Genomic DNA, 17,553 nt, shown 5'->3' with positions numbered 1-17,553 from the left:
GTTTTGAAAGCACTGAATGCTTATTCAAGATGAATAGTAAAACAAACAAACAGACCACAACAAAAACCAGCAAGGCTTTTTTGGTCAGCACACGCTCATGAGTAAGTAGTCTCCTCAACGATTCTCAACTGACAAAGCACAGGCACGGTAAACTCTAGGAAAGAGAAGAGGACACCACATACCTCCTAATCCTTATAAATACGCTACACATACCCTCAAATAATTTGGCTCAGGCACAAATCCATTCCCTTTGTGTTCCAGGCAAAAGTGTGTGTTTCAAAACCACGACATGACAGCTTCCATGCACACTCCACTGCTGCCTGGCACTCAGGTCAGACAGACTCAGGACACGGGAAGGGGCAGGGCCAGCCTTCATGCCTCTCTAAAACCCTCCCAGCCTCCCTTGCTCGGCCCACTCACTCAGAAGAACCAGACAGCGAGAAGAGCCTTTCAGCTCCCAAGCACTCAGCAAGCCAGAGACTCTAGATTCTGTTTTCTATTTTCTGGTTGCCCACAGACATCCATATCCTCCCTAGATAAGACAGTGCTCTGATACACACATGTTAATTTCCAGGAAACTTAAAAAGCCGCCTGCGCCTGCAGGTACTCTCTTTCTTTTAAAAATGGGTAAAACGGGAGGAGGCGATGGCAGCTCTTTCCTCCTTTTATTTCCCCGGGAGCTTGCGAAGCCCTCCAAAGTGCAAAGGCATTTGCCCACCAGTGCCCGGGCGAAGTAGCTCACCCTCTTCCCCGCCAACCCCAGGCTGGGCGCCGGAACAATGCAGTAACATACATTTCCCAACACCTGCTGGAGCCTATTAATATGCACGGGGACCTATTGATTTTTCCCCCGTCCCTTCCCCTGCCCTCCACACTGAGCAGGCTTTCATCTCCTCCTTTACCATCCATCAGGAACTCATTTCAGCGCCCCCTTCCCCCTCCCACCGCCGGTCCCCATTCAGCCGAGCCCCTCTCTCGAAAGCCAGGCTGACGAGCACACTTTGGAATGCACTTCATTAAAATTTAGCTGCCCGATTCCAACCTGCAATGCGGAGGAGGCGATACAAAGCGCGCGCCACACTTCCTCCAGCATCCCCTTCAAAAGCCCCATTGTTCGCCAGGCATCTGCTCCAGAGCCCGGCCTCTCCCTACCCACTGACCCCTGATTTTTTTTTTTCTCCCCCCACCCCCTCCCGCCCGCCCTGCCGGGCCAAACGGGCCTGTCCGGTGAATTAGAACGCAGCCGCAGCCATCTGGCCCTCCCAAGCTGGCCCGGTTTCTCCCCGCCCCTCCTCCCTGGTCCACACACCATACACGGCATCTTCACCTCCATGGATGTTCCCACAACCCAAGCGCAAACCTCGGGCGACGGTGCGCCTCTGCCGACGCTTCCTCCTGCAGCGGAGCGTTCGAATCCAGAGGGGCAGGGGGCGGCGGGGGCGAAGAGCGGGCGTTCGTGTACCTCTTGTACTTGCCTGCAAACCCCAGCCCAATCGCCAAGATTAATCCTTCCCTTTGTGAGCCAGAAAGAGCCTCCCACCACGCTGGTCCTCGGCTCTGCAGCGGCTGTAAAGAGAGGCGGGGGTTGAGGGGGTGGGGTGGGATCCGAACCCCTTCCTAGTTGAGCTGGGGGCGCCTCGGCCACCTGACCATGGAGAGGTTTTGCGAGGGAAGCAGGCGCTGGCGGCAGGAGCAGCTGACGGTGCGAGAAGGAAAAGAAGATGCCCAAGCTTGCGCCTTTTATATTACAGGCGACATTTCTAACACATGACAACAATTTCCATCTGTATTTAAGCCGGGAGTGTGAAAAAAGAGCATTACATCACAGAGCCCGGGTTCCTAGAGGCTGCCGGATATCTAGGCCAGGGGGATTAGGGCCGCACCTGCGGAGTGGGCGGAAGCCAAGAGCCCGGCGAAGCGGGCACGGCCTCTCTCTCCCGCCGGGCGTGTCACGTCCCTGTCGCCCGTGAGGTCCTGGGGGAGAGACCCTGGCCAAGGAAAGGCGGGAAATAAGGCTGCCCCATTTGCAAGACGAAGGAGGCTGGGGGAAGGAAAACGGGGGAAGGTGGTGACTCTCTTGGCTAAGGATGCAACCCTGACTTCCCAAGAGGAAGGGGCAGCCGGCTTCCAAGCACCTTCAGGTGGGACTCATTTCTGCCCTTCTGCTTCGTCCCCAACTCTGGAGGGAACTTCAAAGATAATAACTCTGATGTTTGAAATAATAGTTTTCCCTGGAGTTAGAGGTAGATGGAGAAGCTTAGCATATTAATTTGTGGAATCTACTTTCAAGGAACAGCCACTTTAAGAACTCTGAGTAGAAGCGGGCTCAGAATCAAGCTGTTTCTTTATGGCTTATCTCTGTGTCATTCAAATCCACTCTTTAAATGTAAGAGCCTAGTGGTGTTATCTCCCCTCTGCTTCCAATGAGGCATCCCTCCCCTCCTTAGGGGCCCTCACCCTCCTTACCAAGAAAACTTCATTGAAAGCCATCTGGCTCTAAAGAGGTACATTTTTTCCCTCTATTGTCAAATGGTCAGTCCTTAGAAACTGCTGGAGCCACCTGTAAGGCAGAGAATGCCCACAGACTGTCAAAGGAGGGAGATGGTCCACTGCCTGCCTTCCCCTCACTCAGGTGTGACAGAGTCACCTGTGAGCAGCCTCTGAAAATTCCTGACTCAGTTGGGACAGGAGGAGATAAGGGGGCAGGAGAAATATTCCAGGGGGACAAGTGACAAGAATATAAGAAAAGGGAGGGAGGAAGCAAGGGACATGTCTATTCCTGGGGGTTAGGGAGGACAAGGACAATGCAGAACCTATATTCAGCATGGACAGAAGACCAGATTTCATGTGATGGTAAAGCAGGATGATGGAGGAAAAGGTGAGAGGGCAGCAGAGACATTCAAATCACGGGGTAACAGAGAGTTCACCCTTGAAGGCAGTATCAGTTGCATTTCACACCAGATGAGAAAACAAAATGTGTTCCTTCGATATTCGCTACCCAGTAAAGTCTCTGTGTGCACATCCATCTTGCTATCTGTTCCCTGAGAAACCGGGATGTGGACGGACAGCATTGCTAAAGCTCCTGGTCCTTCTAGTCACTCATGATGGTCAAAACCCTCAACTCTGGAGTCACACTCACTGGGTTCTCTCTACCTTTCTGCTGTGCAGCAGAGGGTAGCTTACTTGTTAGGTCTGCACCTGTTTTTCTCCACATGTAAAAGGTACTAAAACTATCTACTTGTTGGATAATATATACCAAGTGCCTGGCACAGCTCACCACACAAAAAAATGGTGCTCACTAAATGTCACCTATGATTATTATTATGACCTTATCTCTATGTAAAGAGTCCTCACAAAGTGAAAACCTCCATCCTCTACTTCTGTGGACACCTACAAACTGGGACAGCTCCCTGGGCTTAGCAAAAGGCACACACCAGCACCCTGGATGTCACCTGGTCAGAAACAGATACCCTGGAAGAAAAAGCAGTTTCATCTGCTTCATTCTTGTCTCACACCTACTTTGAGGAAGATGGAAAGGCCTTGAGAAGTGAATGAGAAGTATTAGATTACATTTTTGGTTTGCAAGAAACAATAAAAACTTAAGAGGATGGTTTCTTTATCACCCATGTACATAATACATGTGAACATTTACATCATTTCCCCTCTTGATCATCATCAAAAAAGAAGAAAGATAAAGGGAAGCAGATTATATATAAAACTTTTTAAAAGCCTTTAGCTACAACCCAATGCTGAAAAATGGAATTTGTGTGTTATTAGTTTTCCACAAGAAAATGATTGTGCAGTACAAATTAAATTGCTCTTTTGCAAGGAATGTGCTTAGAGACTGCACTGATGGGAACAAAAATACAAAAGCCATTCTCCTTATGAAAGAAAGAAGGGAACTTTTATTCAATAAGTATTCAAGGATGTAGCTTTCCAATCTTCAATAGGGGGAGAAAAATAGCCCTCATTTGGTTTGGAAATTGTCCCTAACAATAACAAATTATTTTCAATCAGAGCTCCAAAAACCAGGTTTCTCTACATCTAATAAAGCACAAGGAAAAGATTCCATGAAAATCTACTTGGTTTTTTATCAGAGTACACACTTGATCTCAAAAACTGGCTCTCTGAGCTTGTGTGGTCTCCAGCATAAGGCAGGAGAGATGCTTCACTGCATTTTTTTCTGAGTTTCTTTTTGTCACACACACAAAAAAAAATGGAAATCAGCAGGTCCTGAACTAGCCTTCCTTCCTGGATGTCTAACTTCCGAAACTTAAGGGTGAGCTATGCAGTGTCTCCAGAGCACAGTTCAGAGTGGTAGCAAAATGTAGATATGCCTTTATGACAATATTTAACTAACAATGGAAAGAAAAGGGCCAAGAATTTCCTCCACTGACTATGTTCAAAGCAATTACAGAAATAATTATAAATCAGACCGATAAATTTGTAAAAGTGACCACTAAGGAGGTGACAGAATGTAGTAGTTATCAAAGCGGAATTTGGGGCTAGCCTAGCGGGGCTGAAAACCCGCTTCTGGCTCTCTCTTGGTGTGAATCATTGGGTAAGAGATACCACCTTGCTACACCTTCACTTTCTCACCCATAAAGTGGGAATAAAGCATTCCTGCCTCATAGGATTGTTACAAAGACTGAGTACGTACCGGGCAAGGCACTTATATGAGTGGCTGGGGCAGAGAAAAGTACTTAGTAAGTGTTAGTTATTACTGTGACATCAATCACTTCTAACATTTAGGTATGGATTTCCTCAAAAAACTTGCTCTACATGTGTCTTCCCATAAATATGTATTAGCACATACCAAGTACACAGCATTGTTGCATGTAGTAAGTAGTACATGTATAGAGTTGAAAAAAAGCTTTATAGTTATTTTTTAATAGAAATGTACTTTGGATAAAATTATATTGATTTTTTCATGTGACATATTAATAATACAGGCTACCTTCATGGAGTAAAATGCAATAAAAACAGAAAAAATTTAATAGAAAAGGAAGAAAAATTATCAATAACAACAATAAAATCTGTAGGATGTACCTAGATTCCGAAACAGAAGGAAATTATAGCTTTAAATGATTTATTAGAGAACAAGAGAGACAGAAAATTAAGAAAATTAATGTCTTATGCTTTATACTCATGAAGCTATAAAATAAAAATGAAATGAATTTTTAAAAGAAGCAAAAGAAAATCTGAGTTGAGTCAACTGAATATCCACATACAAATGAATCAAGTTGGAAACCTACCTCATACTGTACATGAAAAGTAACTCAAAATGAATCATAGGCCTAAGTGTAAGACCTAAAACTATACTGCTCTTAGAAGAAAACACAGGAGTAAATTTGGGATAGATAATGACAACAAAAGCACAAGTCACAAAAGAAAAAAATAGGTATGTTATACTACACCAAAATCTTAAGTTTTGTGCTAAGAACAATATTACCAATTACGTGAAATGACAATCTACGGAGGATATATGTACATGTATAACAGATTCACTCTGCTGCATATCTGAAACTAAGACAACGTTGTAAATCAACTGTAGTCCAACTTTTTTTTTTTAATGACAATCCACAAAATGGAAGAGAATAGTTGTGAATCATATACCTGATAAGGGACTTGCATCTAGACTGTACAAAGAATCCCTCCAACTTAACAATAAAGACAAATAACCCAATTAAAAAATGAGAAAGTACTTAGATATTTCTTCAAAGACAAGACACAGGTGGCCAATAAACATATTGGAGTACAACATCATTAGTCATTAGGGAAATGTCAATAAAAACCAAGATAAGATACCACTTCAAACTCACTTGGGTGCCTATCACTGAAGACTCAGCAACTCTATTCCTAGATCTATAGCCAAGAGAAATTAAAACTACTTCTACACAAAACTTTTAATTGAATGTCACTAGCAACATTATTCATCATAACCCAAAGAGGAAATAAACAAATGTTCATCAACTAACAAATGAATTTATAGGTGTATCCATACAAAGGATAATACTCAGCAATAAAAAGGAATTAAGTACTGATAGATGCTGCAACTTGGATGACCCTTGAAAACATTATGCTAAGTTAAAGAAACTAGACACAAAATGCTGCATAATGTATGATTTCATTGATATGAAATATCCTAGAACAGGCAAATTTATAGATGAAGAATAGACTAGTATTATAGTTACCTAAAGCTTTGGGATTTGGGAGGAAATGGGGCGTAACTGTTAATTAGTCAAGGATTCCTTATGGGGAAGATTAAAACACTCTAAAATTTGATTGTGGTGACATCCTCACAACCTTGTGAATATACTAAAAAAAACACTGAATTTTTGAAAAGCGGGTGAACTATATAGTATGTGAATTACATTTCCATAAAGTTGTTCTAAAAATGTAGAAAGAAGGAATAATGAAATTAAGGTGGAAATATAGATAGGTAACTGGAGGCAATAAAGAAAAAAAATCAAGAGAAAAAAAAGCTGTTTTATGATAGGATTAATAAAATTGAAAAGCGTTTGGCAATTATGACCATGGGTGGGTGCAGAGTGGGGAGGAGAAATCACATACACTCAAAAAAAAAAAAAAAAAAAAAATCAACTTTAGCACAAAAGAGGTGGCATTAAAAATACATAAAAGAGATTTATTTTCATGCATAAGAGAATACTATGTACAGCTTTATACCAGTTTAATTTCAAAATCTAGTAAGAACAGATCATTTTCCAGGGCAATAAATTAATGGAACTACCTCAAGAAGCAGTAGGAATCCTAAGTAGAGCAATGGTTTTAACTAAAATGAAATGAAGTTAAAGAGTTATCTCCTTGTTCCCTTTTCCTAGCATTTATAAGCAAAAACACATGTCCCAGGCCAGGATGCTTTACGGGAAGATTATACTTATAAAGACTTTCAAAGAAGAGTGTGGTACCCTTTATGGTAATCAACACACACACACAACTATGTATTATCCATTTTTCTTTGGACTCATATATATATTTATGAATGATTAGAGAACTATACCAGAGGATAATTTTAAATGGTGATCTGTGGTTGTCTTTGGGGAAAAACAAAAGAAAACAGTAAGAGGGTCGGATGGTCAAAGAGAAGGCTGAAATTTATTGTGATGCTTTTGTTTTTAATGAAAAAATTGATATGCATTGCTTACATAATAGAAAAAGGAATTTGAAATGAAAAAAAATTTTAAAGTGTTCACAGGAGACTAAATTTTCTGTCTCATTGACTGAAACATGGAAGGTAGATAAGAGGGTACCATTATTGCCATCTTATGGCAATGTATTCTAATTGCAGGCAAAATCCCTAAGGAACTAAATAAATAGTCTCTGAAAGCTGGATTTGCAAGCCTGACCAGAATGTCAAAGCAGTAGCCTGGTAATTTTTAGAATACCAAAATTTTCTTATAAGATGTCATTAATTATAACATACATCTTTGAATTAACAGCTTTCCAGAAAAAAACAAAAGTACCACAATAAACATCTATATCTATGTTTAACAACAGCCAATCACAGAAAAAAATATTGATTTCTTACTGTCTGAGAATCAAGAAATAATGGTGCTATCTAACCAAGTGAGATGCTGATAAAAATGAAAAATATTCTTCAAATGATAATAATTTAATCTGTGTTGTTTAGATTCTGTAGCCAAGTTTGGTCTGGAAAATGATATTTAATTAGATATGGACATTAATTATAAAAAATAATAAACATTTTGGTTATTAAGGAAAACAGCATTGGTTAGGAAGGAAAACAGAATCATCTCATTATATCTGATGCTTTTAAAAGTGACCAAGGGGCCTGAATATAAGATCAACATATAACAGTGATATTGAACAGCATCGAAACATGTATATTATCTAGGGTGAAACAGATCACCAGCCCAGGTTGGATGCATGAGACAAGTGCTTGGGCCTGGTGCACTGGGAAGACCCAGAGGGATCGGGTAGAGAGGGAGGTGGGAGGGGGGATCGGGATGGGGAATACATGTAAATCCATGGCTAATTCATGTCAATGTATGACAAAAACCAATACAATATTGTAAAGTAATTAGCCTCCAACTAATAAAGATAAATGAAAAAAAAAAGTGATATTGTTCATGTTTTTTCATGACTTATGGATGAAAGATAACAAATTTCATATGTCAAAGACAAATGACATATCACTTAGCTTTGAGTATTTACATAACGAAAGAAATGGGTATTTTCCTTATAATAAACTTAGATTTCCAGCATTAAAAATATATAGATCAACTTGAGATGGTATTTTCCAGCTGGACTTTTAACTCGAATTTCCATGGAAGTGTGAGGAAAAGACCCTTTATGAAGTAACAACTCCACTGACAATTTTCTGGCTTTTGTTAGTCAACAGGGGAACCAAATAGCAAAGGGGAAATATGTAGAATTCCTATGGCTGTAAATTTCAACAAGAAATGGAAATAGGACAGACATGGAACATTTATATTAAAGTGTCATAATTCTTGCATTACTTCTCTTCAAGGTGTGAAAGATGATCATATTCTTGGATGGGACTCAAATGAGATTTTTTACAGGTTTTCCAAGAAAATGCAAAAAAAATAAAATAAAAATCAAGCTTCCAGCTGTTACACAAGAAAATGGCTCATGCAATGAAAATACACAATTTAAGGTAGTTAATAGGAGAAGGATCCTGCAATGGTGCTATCAAAGATCAAAGTTTCAGGAACTTCAGACTTTAACTGCACACAGGATAGTGTCAAAATTGACTCTTTACATTTTTGTGACCAGATCTCTCTACAAATGACCTGATTAACAAGACCACATCTCTCCCTCCTTTAAACTGTGAAACTTACATTGAACCTACAGTATCATCTTTGTGTCTTTTGACTCCTGCTGCCTTCAGGATACAAATTAGGACTCCCAAGAGTATATTCACCATGTGCATGTTAGAACGTCTCACTACATTCATATACCAGCCGAAAAGACTTCTGAATAAATCTGTCACAGTGAATGAGTAAAGAGGGCATGAAATACAGATTCGATACTTTCCAGAAAGTCTGTTGTGAAAGGCACCTGTGCTTCTTGGGGACCATGCACCACTGCGGGGAGTGCTTATCTTCTTGCAGATATGCAGTGACTCAGAGATGGAGAGCCCAGGAGCTGGCAATAAAAGAAAAACTAGCCCCTGGAGGCCAGCTAGTCCTTTCCAGGGTGCCTATCCTACCTTTAGAGTGTGCTGAAGGGCTTTCAGCAGATCAGAGTTGATGAGGAGGAGAGAATGAATTAAGCTTATACTATGCAGCATTTAAAAGTACCCATCAGTGGGCCTTATGTTAGTAAATTATAAATTGTTCAACATGGCCTCGATGGTGGGTGAGTGATACGGTAGACTTTTCTCAACAGTAATTGCTCTAATTAATATAAAACACTGTAGTGGAAGAATTATAGAGACCAAACCTTGTAAGAAAGCCTTTTTTTCCTCTTTTCTTTTTTTAAAGAAAGCCCATTTTTATCCACAACCCAGAGATGAGGTCTAGCAAGTGCTCTTGTGCAGCAGAGTAGTTACATCCAAACACCCTTTTGTCCTCCTCAGCATCACTCCACTCTGCTCACTAAACAGTTGTCATGGAAATAGAGCATGCACATCTACTCATCAGATACATGAGTATATTTCTGCAGTTTGAGTAACTATTACTTGCTAGGACCTCTCTTGGTGCTTCTTATGTCTCATATGTCGCATAACTCTCACCACAGTTCTATTGGGATGATACTACTGTCCCAATTTTATAAACTAGGAAACCTCAGGGAAGTAATTTATCTGAGATCACAGAGCCACAGAGTGGAGGAGTGGTGAGTCTAACCAGTTCCATCCACAACCAAAGCTTATGTTTACTCAGCAGTCACAACCCTGTGCCTCTCAGCATCCTGAAAACTGAAGGGGACTGATTTTCTAGGAAGTTGCCTTGAACTAAGGTTCTGCTCAATGTTGACACAGGTATTCAAGGTGAGTTTCAGTAACTTCCTATGCCATTAGGATATTCTGATTTTGATATTTTTAGGAATAAATAATCTAGCACAGTAATATGGTTTAGGATGCCCAGGTCATCTTCAACACACACAAATCTGGTGTGCAAATGGGCAACCTATGGTGATTCCTCCCAGAACAGAGGACTCTTTGCTCTTTTCTAGCCATCCCACCTACTTCCTGAAACTGCTATTGTCTGCCCTGAAACAGCCTTTCACATGGGCTGTAAACAAGTCTGCTAATAGAAGTGGTCCCTTCAGTATCTTCAATACCATCATGGCCAGCACAATCACCATGCCAATGACCCATCCCAGCATTCTCCAGATGTAAAGTGCTTACAGGAGATCAAGATGGTGCCAGACCACCTGACTAACCCTTTAAGGAAAGTATTGTTATTCCTATTTTGAAAATGAGAAAGCAAAGTCACAAGAAACTGGCTGACAAGGAAGAAAGAAGAAATAAAAGACATGCTTCCCACCACTACCCAGGGCAGGCAGATTTCTTTAATTGGGTCCTACATCTGCATTTTATCTTATTCTCTCCTTTTCAGAAACTCTCTTTTGGTTCTCACTTGTCCCAGTTGCAAGCACAGAATTCTTGAGAACAGATACAACTTCTAATTTTCTTTTGTAGGAGATAAGTCACTTTGGCCTATAGTGTATTATGCACATGGGCACTCTTCCCTTTTGTTATATAAGTATAAAAAAGAGAAGAGAATACTGGGAAAGAAAAAGAAAGGTATTTAAAGTATCTCAATAGGCTATTCACCTGGTAGCAGAACAGATTTTTTTCATTTTAGTTATAAGTCACCCATGCCTTTTCTGTGCTTGGAAACACAGGCATAGTAATGTATGTTACCAGAAATTAACATACAATTCTTCAAGTCACTCTCACCACAACCTATAAAATAGGTATTACTGGCCCCATCCTATAGATGGAAGCTCAAAAAGGTGAGGCAACCTTTCCAAGCACAGCTAATAAGCAACAGAGTCAGGATTTAAAACCCAGCTTTTTCTACCAATCAGCAAGAAAAAGACAAACTACCCAATTAAAAAGAAAAATGGGAAAGGATTTCAATGGTATTTCACAAAAGAGGGTCCCCAAGTAGACAATAAACATTTGAAAGTGTGCTTCATATCATTCTATATCAGAAAAATGAAAATTCAAATGATAATGAAATACCATGGCACATCTACCACGAGGATGAAAAATCTAAAAGACTGACAATAGCAAATGTCGGTGAGGATGAGGAGCAACTGGAACTCTCACACATGTAAGTAGTAGTACAAATTGGTACAATCACTTTGGAAACTGTGTGACAATCTCGGTTATAGGGAACTGCTTATGCCTGCATGTGCCTACACATATGCCAACAACTCTAGGTGAGAAAGGAGTACATACATCCACTTACATAAGAATGTTCCCAGTAGTAAGCTAAAACTGGGAGATAGCTTAGATCAACAGAAAAATGGATAAAGATGGTGGTATAGTCACACAATTCAAGACTCAGCACAAAAACAACAAAAAACCGAACTACTGCTACTGTTACATGCAAACAATGTGGATGAAAAAGAAGTTAGAACAAAATAATACATACGGTATGATTCTGTTTATATGAAATTCAAGAGCAGACAAAATAATCTAGGGTACTTAAGTTACAATCATCAGAGGAGACATGAGGGACCTGCTGGAATGCTCAGTGTTCTCAATATTGATCTGGGTAATGGTTACATAGATATGGGGATGGGGGTATGAATGTGAATGTGCATAAAAATTCAGCAAGCTATGCACATAAGATTTATATAATTTATTATATATGTTTTATTTGTTTTCTACCTTAACTTTTTTTTTTTTAATATGGAACGCTTCAAGAATTTGCATGTCATCCTTGCACAAGGGCCATGCTAATCTTCTCTGTATTGTTCCAATTTTAGTATATGTGCTGCCGAAGCAAGCACTACCTTCACTTTTTTTTAAGGTCTCTGTTAGAACCCAAATACACTTAGCTCCAGTAATGGCTATTGACAGCTCTACTGCCAGAGTCTGGAACAAGGGGGAGAAATAGACAGTTTGTGGTGGAAGGAAAGAAAAGAAAGAGGGGGTAGGAAATGGAGAGTGGGAAGAACAATGGGAGGAAGGAAAGAACAGAGGAAAGGAGAAAGAAGGCTGATAGGTCATGGCAGGCCAGGCCTCTAAAGTATACAACATGAATTCAGAACATAACGGCAAGTATTCTATCAACAAGTTATTTTTTTCAACTGCTCCACATTCCCTAAAGATAACATTTTTACAGTTGTATCTAACAGTTTGCTTCTGCAAAATCATCCACATCTACAGTCAGAAGGTACAAAATTCTTCCAAAGGATCCTGCTATATGGGAGGACCACATTAAGCAGCAAACTTGAAATTCAACAGAACCTGTATTAGTCACAAACTTCTCTTCACTAGGGCAAAAACATGTAGATTCTCAGACTTATTTACAGTCATGCACAGAACTTAGGCCAAATTTCAGTCTATCTGATGTTTTTATAGGATGTTTCACTTTCAGGTCATATTATTCATCTAGAGAATACTTTATGTACAATTTGGGTAACATTTTTTTGTGCATCCCTCAAATCAATTGATGATGAAAACTAAAAATACATAAGTTGTAATTTCTGACAATCCTATAGGATCTGTTTAAAATGATCTTATGAGACTGGAAAAGAGAAAAATATCAATTTTATTTACATACAGCAACTACAACTAGAAAGCCAAAGTAATAAATCTTTTAAGCTTGTTGACCCTGAAAATGACTTCATTGGTAATATAACCAAATTTTGTCTCAGTTTTCAAAGCAAAGCACTTAAGAGATAGCATGGTCTCACTTCTAATAGGGAAGTCAGGAGAGAAGTCTCAACTAGAAACATGGCAACCTCAGAAGAAGTGGTCCAAGTAATAAAAATTTTCCTTCTGATGACAGAAGTGTTAGAAATACAATGAGAAGGCTGAGCCCTAGTACAACTGGAGCTCAGTAGGGCCTGTCTTGCTTGCTTAGACAGTCCGTGGATCACTTGTTCACTCTACTTTGGCTTTTTCCATTAGCAAGCTACTGCACCTTGATTGGAAAAAGCCAAGTCTCAGTCCAAAGTGTCATCTCATCTTGTGAAAGTTGCTCAGTTTTGTCCTACTCTTTGTGACCCCATGGACTATGGGGGTCCATAAAATTCTCCAGGTCAGAATACTGGAGTGGGTAGCCTTTCCCTTCTCTGGGAGATCTTCCCAACCCACGGATCAAACCCATGTCTCCCGCATTGCAGGTGGATTCTTTACCAGCCAAACCACAAGGGAAGCCCAAGAATACTAGAGTGGGTAGTCTACCCCTTCTCCAGCAGATCTTCCCGACCCAGGAAACAAACCAGAGTCTCCTGCATTGCAGGCGGATTCTTACCAACTGAGCCATCAGGGACACCCCATCTCATCTCATAGCATCCTGTATCTACTGAGATTGAAAAGGAGACAAAGGGGCAAGATCTTTAAAAACCCATGTCTACTATTCGTGAAGGGCCTTAAAATGAGACTTTTGGTATCATCAAATAAAGTTATGTCTACAGCTACAAAGATACACTAAAAGAAATGTATTTGGACTTGGAGTCTATTACTAGACTATACTGCCTTTAATATACCTTGAGTTAATGTTTTATACATCTTGCAGTTAGTGAACAGCCCTATTATACTGCATTGTTACATGTACGCTAAAAGGATTAAGTAAATGCAAGCATTAAAACCGTGTCCCATCTTTTACTGTGGCAGTGGTTTTTGTTGTTATTATTTTTTAACATTTCAGAAGATACAAAACACTAAGCAGTCTATTCTTGAAGGGTCCTAAGGAGAGAGCACTGTACAAAGGACTATATTATCTTGAGACCAGGTCTGGGATATTAAGATGCTTAATGAGTGAATTATACCCCTAATAAACATACTCCTTTTTAAAGAGGAATTAAGCCTAGAGATCTTAGTCACTTGCCCATGGCTATATGAGTAGATATTTCCTGATTCTTCCTAGGGAAGATATTCCACTGCCTTTCCTTATGTCTTCTCTTCTGGGACTTATTTCACTTCCTGGTCACACTGATTCATTGGTCTCAAGACTGAGCCTGGTGTCTGTCTTTGTATTTCATGTAATCTTGGGCTTACTCTACCACTGGACTTACTTCACTCTCTTACGGCTGTCTCTTGTTTGTTATAGTGGTTGCCCACTATACTATAAACTCTCTTAGAGCAGGAAAGGTAACCAGTTTCCCCCCTAAATGCTGAGCATCTATCATGGTGACCTGCTCACAGTAGTATTCAACACATGCTTGCTGAATAGACAGATACATGGAATAAATGGAGAATGGCTGTGTGAATAGATGGAGCAAATGACTGAAGGCAGGATAAATGAAAGAAATATCAGCTTCTACCCTAAAAGATTCAATTCCAGTACTGTCTCAAACCTTTAATCAGCAGAATTAAGGATGGAGAGATCTTATAATTGGACTGGATTAGGCTTCTGGTGTTCAAGTATCTGCTGGGTATTACCCTCACAGGAATAAGGTACCGTTTTACCATGACTGAGACACATGCATCCCAAATGAATGGCAATTTGGTTCTCTTTCAGGCTAGCTGAGTATCTACTACTGGAACTCAGCCACAAGATAAAGCCAGGCAGTCAGGGTACTGCCCACAACCCAGGGCACCATTCACATAGATTATAAACTGAATAGTACCCCCTGGAATTGTATAATGTGGTAGCTTTGATAGAATCTAAGACTAAGACATATTATCTTAAAAAGAAAAACAGGGAATTTTCTGTCAGTTCAGTGATTAGGACTCCACACTTTTACTGCTGTGGGTCGAGATTCAATCCCTGGTCACAGCCCTAATACCCCCACCAAAAAAAGAGTATGAAAAAATAGTTGCTCTGTTCTCCAAAAAAGGAGTATGTTGAATTACTGATTATTTTCCTTTTTTTTGTTTTTCCTAATGTTCTCCAGAGTGATAAATAGCAGGCAATATGAGCCACTGGCTAAGAAGGAAACTTTTAGAACAAGACAACACAGTTCTACCTTAACCATAACATCTTCATTAAAGTATTCAATCACTTTGTTCCTCAGTTTCCCTGAATGTGGAGAGTATTAACATATACATACAAGGCTACTGTGAGGATTAAATGAGTTATTACACAAATATAAGATAAAATCTAGCACCTGGCAAGCACTCAATATATGGTAATAATTCTAATGATGATTATTATACTCATAGTCATCTAGAATGCCATTAGCAGATACTTAGGATCCATTTAAAAGAATTTTTCCTAACTTATTTCCTAAATATATCGAGTCTGTGTATATGTATCTATACACACAATCTGAGCTAAGAAAATGTGGCTACTAGTGGCAGCATTAGCATCCATGTTGAGTTGAGTGCCTTGGTTCCAGTTCGATTCCACAACTTTAAGACAAAGTATTAACCTTACCAAGTCTCAGTATCCTCATCTGTAAATGAGAACAATAATAATTACTTTATACCCACAGTTTTTCCTCAAAGGTTAAACGAGAAACTATAACTACAACATGCTATTTGGTATTCTGTAAGTGTTGGGTTTTTGTTTTAATATATGCACAATGTCTCAGGCTAGTCCCACTATAGTTTAATAAATAACATCTATCAAAGTAGTAACAAAATCTCAATATTAGGTTAAAAATATTAATATTAATAATCTGGAAAAAAATATAACACTAATATATAACCCCCCTTTCCAGAAACTACATTGGTTTTTTGGTTTGTTTTTTTTTTTTAATTTTGGTATGGGTAAATAGATGGGGAAACAATGGAAACAGTGAGAGACTTTATTTTGGGGGGCTCCAAAATCACTGCAGATGGTGATTGCAACCATGAAACTAAAAGACGCTTGCTCCTTGGAAGAAAAGCTATGACCAACCTAGACAGCATATTAAAAAACAGAGACATTACTTTGCCAACAAAGGTTCATCTAGTCAAAGCTGTGGTTTTTCCAGTAGCCATGTATGGATGTGAGAGTTGGACCACAAAGAAAGCTGAGCACTGAAGAACTGATGCTTTTGAACTGTGGTGTTGGAGAAGACTCTTAAGAGTCCCTTAGATTGCATGGAGATCCAACCAGTCCATCCTAAAGGAAATCAGTCCTGAATATTCATTGGAAGGACTGATGTTGAAACTGAAGCTCCAATACTCTGGCCACCTGATGCAAAGAACTGACTTTTGGAAAAGACCCTGATCGACGGTGGGAGGAGAAGGGGATGACAAAGGATGAGACGATTGGATGGCATCACCGACACAATGGACATGAGTTTGAGTAGGCCCCGAGAGTTGGTGATGGACAAGGAAAGCCTGGTGTGCTGCAGTCCATGGGGTCACAAAGAGTCAGACACAACTGGGTGACTGAACTGAACTGTTTTTAAAATACTTTTATTTGGAAATAATTCCATATTTATAGAAGTTTGTAAGAATAAGAATAATACAAAATTTTAACCATTTCTAATGTTTTGTAGCCATGTGAAAGTAAGCTGCATTCACCATAGCCCTATATCCCTAAATATGTTAGAGTGTATTTTCTCAAAATAGAGGTGTGTAATTGGTTAAATTTTAAATGCAAGAGGCAATATGTCAAGCAGGTCATAAGTCTACTTTATTCATATCATGACTGAAACTAACAAAAGTGACACTTTCTTCTTGTTTAAACTGTGGGTAGCTCATTTCATAGGGACTTTAGGTAACCTTAACATAGCATAACTGGTGAAGTGTTCTTACTTGGATCTCATCTAAGTGCTCATTATCCATTAGAGAAGCTAGAAATTTTATTTGTACATAGTTTTATAAAACAGATTTGATACAAGATTTCTTTAAACATATATTGTATTTCACTCTCTTAAATGATTCTTCCTAAATCTAAAATTACTAAAATTTCATCAAATCTTTTCTTAAAATAACTAAGTGGTAAGGATATTGTGAAACTTCCCTGTCCCTGCGTAAATTTCTATGGAAATTGCTTTATAATTTCAACAAATCTTGATGAAAAATGTCAGCTAAAATTATAAAGCAATTAAATAAATTAACATGGCTGCCAAACAGATATGTTAGCATATCCTACATCCAGCCAAGGACTAATCTATATGTTATTAAGACTCTTTTAAACTCAGTACATTAATTTAAACTGGTCTTTAAGGTGACTGAACCCAGAGACATAAACCAAGAGCATAGCCTCTCAGGGGAGGTTAGTACTGGATTTGAATCTGGGTTCCATCATTATTAAACTGCTCATCTTGAACAAGTCACTTATAAGCTCCTCATTCCATGCTCCTAACACAGGGATGGTAACATTATGCCTTTCAGAGTCTGGTGAAGGATAAAAGAGACAAAACTTGTAAATCACTGGGCATAGTACCTGGTACATAGTGGTAAATACTCGATTAATAACAGATGTTATTATTAAGCATTAAGGTTGGTTTAACATGTTTCCACAAGAAGATCAGAAATTC

The 17,553-nt window shown here is 39.4% G+C and overlaps 1 protein-coding gene and 1 non-coding gene across 14 annotated transcripts in view; both read right to left on the bottom strand.

Moving 5' to 3' along the window:
* Positions 1-17,553, bottom strand: part of MAGI1 (membrane associated guanylate kinase, WW and PDZ domain containing 1) — a 635,987-nt gene that overhangs the window by 221,831 nt on the left and 396,603 nt on the right. The gene's annotated exons all lie outside the window — the stretch shown is intronic.
* Positions 11,867-11,973, bottom strand: LOC139031350 (U6 spliceosomal RNA). Its single transcript, XR_011483824.1, has one exon. It is a non-coding gene; the product is annotated as a U6 spliceosomal RNA (small nuclear RNA).

The sequence above is a fragment of the Odocoileus virginianus genome, chromosome 26 (genome assembly GCF_023699985.2).
Source record: "Odocoileus virginianus isolate 20LAN1187 ecotype Illinois chromosome 26, Ovbor_1.2, whole genome shotgun sequence".
Lineage (NCBI taxonomy): Eukaryota > Metazoa > Chordata > Mammalia > Artiodactyla > Cervidae > Odocoileus > Odocoileus virginianus.
The sequence above is the reverse complement of the archived record's forward strand: the minus strand, read 5'-3'. Positions and strand labels throughout refer to the sequence as shown.